Genomic DNA, 6184 nt, shown 5'->3' with positions numbered 1-6184 from the left:
GAGGAAACCCACGCAGACACAGGGAGAACACACCACACTCCTCACAGACAGTCACCCGGAGGAAACCCACGCAGACACAGGGAGAACACACCACACTCCTCACAGACCCTGGAGCTGTGTGACGGGACACTACCTGCTGCATTAAACTTTTGTTTAATCAAAAAAACTAAAAGAAAAAACTAAACACCTACACACACAACTCTAAACTATTCCTACAGGTTTTTATAAGTAACATGTGTCATTTGCCTGGTCCTGAAATGGTCCCTCACTCAGACCTCTCACACACATTGAAATTAGTGCAGACTGAACACTCCCCAAACTTCAATAAACATTCATTCCTGCCCTCTCCCTCTCTCACTCTCCCGTTCATCTCTTCTTTCCATCCTCGCTTTTCTCTGTCTTTCTCTAGTCTTCTCTCTTTCATCTCTGGCCTCCTCCTGCTTTTCCCAGAGGTTTGTTTTAACTGTGATGGAGGGAGCAGTTGGTAGTGACATAGAGGTGATTGCTATCTGTGAATTGGGGTGATTGTGTGTATGTGTGTGTGTGTGTGTGTGTGTGTGTGTGTGTGTGTGTGTTTGTGTGTGTCTGTTGATGACAGGCCTGCCTGCTGCACCAGCTCCAGGGTGGAGGACACATGGGGAGAGGAGACTATACACACACACACACACACACACACACACACACACACACATCTGCCAGGACATGTGGACATACATGGCTCTCTATTACTGCACAGAACATAGTTCCTCTGCTCCACAGAACAATGCTGGAGAGCTCCATACCCCTCTAGCTTACATTTCTCATTGGGCATGGAGGCCTTAGTATCAGTGCCCCCCATTCTACTCTGCATGTGCACACTTGACCACCTGTGTCCATATGAATTAAGAAGTAGCTGAATTCTATAGACTTTAATACATAGTTTTCAGCAGTTTCTTCCACGAGCTCCCCACTCAATAACAGAGGTCCTCCAGACTTTCAGCTCTTTTTTTCTTCAAGAAGAATGACCTCTTCACAATACTGGAGGATCTCCACGTTTCCTGAGGGTCCAGTTTTGATCTTGTGGCCCGTAATTGAAGCAGGAAAGTGAGCCACTTCAGATGAATGGAAGAGGAGCGTCCACGGTGCTGATGTGTGTTTGGAGTAATAGCGGCTCTCCTCGTGGCTCCGCTGGCCCCCGGGGCCCTCGACGGCAGGATGAAAGCTGAGGCTGAGTGGCGGACCGAGGGCGGCTGGACGCTCGAACGCTGGCAATCTGTAATTACCTGTAATGAGACTTTTGTTTCGGAGCATTATGGAGATATTCTTGAAGTCACCCAGGGATAAGAGGCTGAAGTAGCTTCACCAGGTTGTGATCAGTGCCTGGAGTAATTATAGAAGTTCTATTGAAGTCTCCCAGGTCATTTCTAGTCCACTTTCACCTCTTCCACAAAGTAGGCCTCATAAAACGGCACCCTCTTTTCACCCCCCACCCCCACCCCTGCGCTCCCTCAAGACAGCAGCTGCGGCACTTTGATTTTTTACCGTCACTTCACTGAATGGGTTTCCCTGACAACTGCTCTGGCCCCAAGACTTCAGATCAGAACTGGACTCTGGTTATAGATGTGAATATGAATTTGTGGGATGATGATGATGAAGATGATGATGATGATGATGAGGATGATGATGATGATGAGGAGGATGATGATGATGACAATAGTGTGATTCTAAATTATGTTAAAGTTAAAGGTATAAGTTGTAAGCTAAAACCTTCCTTAGTTTTGAAGTCTAGCCCAGTCCTTCACAGGGCAATACACACTCACACATTCACACCTACGGACACTTTTGAGTCACCAATCCACCTACCAACCAGTGTTTGTGGAGCGTGGGAGGAAATCGGAGCACCCGGAGGAAACCCACGCAGACACAGGGAGAACACACCACACTCCTCACAGACAGTCACCCGGAGGAAACCCACACAGACACAGGGAGAACACACCACACTCCTCACAGACAGTCACCCGGAGGAAACCCACGCAGACACAGGGAGAACACACCACACTCCTCACAGACAGTCACCCGGAGGAAACCCACGCAGAAACAGGGAGAACACACCACACTCCTCATAGACAGTCACCTGGAGGAAACCCACACAGACACAGAGAGAACACACCACACTCCTCACAGATAATCACCCGGAAGAAGCCCACGCAGACACAGGGAGAACACACCACACTCCTCACAGACAGTCACCCGGAGGAAACCCACGCAGACACAGGGAGAACACACCACAATCCTCACAGACAGTCACCCGGAGGAAACCCACGCAGACACAGGGAGAACACACCACACTCCTCACAGACAGTCACCCGGAGGAAACCCACGCAGACACAGGGAGAACACACCACACTCCTCACAGACAGTCACCCGGAGGAAACCCACGCAGACACAGGGAGAACACACCACACTCCTCACGGACAGTCACCCGGAGCGGGACTTGAACCCATGACCTCCAGGTCCCTGGAGCTGTGTGACCACAATATGCCATTTAAAGCCCAATTTTAATGGCATAAAGGAAATATTATCACTGTTACTGTTTCCGTGCATATGCAAATTAATTTGGTGAACTGGAGTCTACCATCCCACAAACTGTGAAAAAAATCAACCAACCAATTGTGAGCAGCCAAATTCAGAAAACTTACTATAAAATGAACAGTTCTGATGTTGTGTAGCTTCTTACAGAGTGCAGATTTTCCTCTTCCTTATATATTCCCCGCCTCTCCAAACTCTCCAATCACAGCACTCAATCCACATTTAGGAGAGAGCGCAAAGACAAGGTTAATGTGAGAAATATGTCCACTGATGAAATATGGCGAATAGGAGAATGGAGGAGAAAGAAAACCATGTAAAAAAAGCTGCAAACGTCTGCTTTCTCTCCTCATTGCTGGGTGCTCGGCCTTAACCGAGCTGTGGCTCATTCATATTTAAAGAAAGTGTTGAAACCAAAAGTGAAAAGTGGCACTCTGAACAGATGTTCTGACAGGGGTAGAATCTTGCTGTGGTGTTTGGTCCTTGTGGTACTTTGACCAAAGCATCTTTCTTTAAGGAACCGTTATAATACGTCAGTTTTAAAATCCACTGGCCTAAATTTCCTGTCACAAAATTAAGGCTATTTTTAATTAAACTCGATATATTTAAGGCATTTTTTTGGTCAAAATGTACATAATTGTATTCATCACAGAAATGAATGATATGAAAGCAGCTCTTGGGGATGATTTGAAGTCAGAAAATGTGGTCTAAGAAAAAGTAAATGAATAAGTGAATAAGGGAAAAAGCCGATTTAATAAAACAAAAGGAACAGTAACTCATAGAAGACTTGGCTGAGCGACTACATTCAGAGAAATACTGTGTGAATTGGATTTTTCACCAAACTATTCTTTTCAATTCGGTACATTCACGCCACAGAGTATAAAAGCGAAAGAGAAGAGCCCTCTCTGTGGACTCTGATTGCATTTTGGAAACTGACATGTGGACTTCAGGACTGAAAGCAGGATCCTAACAATGACATAGTGCCGTATTGAGTTATTCCTAATATATTTTAATGTCTTTGTGTGTGCCTTTTGTGCCACAGAAGGAGGAGGAATGGCTTGTTCTGAGGTGTTAACTACTTTTAAACCCTGTCATCTGGTGGATAGAGGATCGATATTTCATCACTGTCCAATGAAAATGTGCATCTCCAAAAAAAAAAAAAACCCACATATTTACAGGAAGAGGGGAGGGCCTTACTTTTCAATAGAAGTCAACGTAGAGAGAATTTTTTCCGAGTAACTTTTGGAGCATTTCTATTGGTCCATTCATCATAAAATATTCACAAAGTGTGAAGGACAGATACATGTCTTTCACTGGACAGCAATGTACCAAGAAGTTCTAAATGGCACAAAATATAAAATGCTTTCAGCGACACGCACCATGGTTAAGGTTAAATTATCACATTATACTGACGGATACTGAGTGTTTCATGTTCCTTAACGTACGCCAAATAATCTGCCACCACAGTGATAGTGTCATCTGATTATTCCCCCCAGAAATTGTTTATGAGAATTGCAAATAACCTTCCTAGAGGTGATCTCAAATACAGAAATATTTCAGCTAGAATGTATCAGCTAGAACTAAAGAGGACGTCTACAGTGGTGGGGGAAACCATGTTCTCTCTGGTTTGTTTACATCCAGAAGCTCCATGTCTTTTAGTGTGGAAAGATATGCTTGAAGATAAAAGACTGTTGTTTGTACTGTACATCTTCTCAATTTTATAAAAAGTGTCTTTAGGTGGGTTTCACTGATCACATAAATACAAATGATGCTAATTAATTAGCTAGTAATTTAATTATTTGCATAGTGCAGTACACAGAGAATATCCCTGTTTCTCTCCTGTTGTGGTGTTTATACGTGTCTCTTTAAGAGGCACTGTGTGGATCGGTGTGTACGCGGACATAGTCCAGACTGTCTGGGTTTACAGCTCACCTCTGTTCTGTCCCAAAGCCTGGACGGACGCTTAATAGTCCTCCATTTTGGACTGAACTAGGTAAACGTTTCTTTGGATTGTTTAATTATTGACATGTCTATGTCAGAAGAAACCTTTTATTTAAATGGTAACTGGTGCTAGCGGTGAATGTCTCTGATGGCATGGAACTGTGCATTCCTCACCATCGTCTCCAGGGCCCTCCTCTTGGCCACAGTGGAACTGCCGCACCACACAATGGGTCAGGATCCTCTCGATGGTTTAGAGGTAAAAGTTGTCAGAACCTGAGGAGATGAATAGCCTTTCCTCAGAGACCACATGAGATGTGCTGTGTGTCCATGAAAGATCCACTGAGATGTGGACGTCCAGGAACCTGAAGCTGGAAACCTGCTCTACCTCGGTTCCATTGATTTGAACTGGAGAGTGTACGCAGCCTTTGGTTTCCTGTAGTCCACAGTGATCTTATTGGCCTTCTCGCTGTTGAGGGAGATGTTTGGTGATGATACACCAATCTGCCAGGTGCAGGATCTCCTCCTCCTCTCCTACAAGATGGGTCAAAATGATTTGGGGGTATGTCTAACAGAGTGGACAGTAAGTGAGAAGTGCTTGGAAACTCCAGCAACACTGCTGTGTCTGATCCACTCGTACCATCTCAAGGCAAGCTAACACTCCGGCACCATGTCAGCATCACTGCAGGGTTGAGAATCATTCACCACTCAAAACCTTCTCTGTGCTGGTCCTAAGGTTGGTGGGGTCATGACCCTTTACAAAAGATGGACTACAGTCTGTGATTGTAGAGCTACAAAGTGCTCCTGTATGATCAGTGGAGCTGATAAAATGATGAGTGTAGAAAGAGAGAGGGGGCTGTAATGCTGTGGCAGATTGCAGTCTACTTGTTTAATGTAATACAAATTATATTTATGTATTTTCCTAATTTTTTAAATTTGTTAATTTTTTTATTTTGTTCAAATATCGTGTAGATAAATTACAAAAAAATCAGAATCCTGCAAATGAATCATTTATTAATTAAATAATAATGAATGTTAATCTAAATCTAACAGCACTGAAATATCCTGAATGCATTACGGTACATAGCGGATAAATCATTTTATACTAAGCACCATCAGCTTCAGAGAGAGTCTCAGGTGGCCTCCGGAATGAAGAGCTTTAGATACATACACAAACACACACACACACACACACACACACACACACACACACACACACACACACACACACACACACACACACACACACATACACACACACACATACACACACACACACACACACACACACACACACACACACCATACACACAGGTGGAGTGCTTTAAGTGTGCTCTGGAGAACAGTCTTTAGACGCTAACCCATCTTTTGTTAGTAGCTAGGGGTACAAGACACACACACACACACACACACACATACACACATATACACACAGTGGGTGGGCATTTTCCTTCTTGTTTGTTGTTGATTGAAGAAAGTTGTGGCGGATGCGGCGCTCTAGGAAGAGCATGTGTGTGTGTGTGTGTGTGTGTGTGTGTGTGTGCCATGTGGCTGGTTCTCAGTCTCCACTTCATTAGCATGTCTTTGTGTGTGTATATAAAGGCTAAAAAGATGCTGGAGTTTACCAGCTGCTGTCCAGCCCCAGCATCCACTCCAGCTCCCACTGTTCCTCTGAGAAACA

The sequence above is a fragment of the Hoplias malabaricus genome, chromosome X1 (assembly GCF_029633855.1).
Source record: "Hoplias malabaricus isolate fHopMal1 chromosome X1, fHopMal1.hap1, whole genome shotgun sequence".
Taxonomy (NCBI): Eukaryota; Metazoa; Chordata; class Actinopteri; order Characiformes; family Erythrinidae; genus Hoplias; species Hoplias malabaricus.
The sequence above is the reverse complement of the archived record's forward strand: the minus strand, read 5'-3'. Positions refer to the sequence as shown.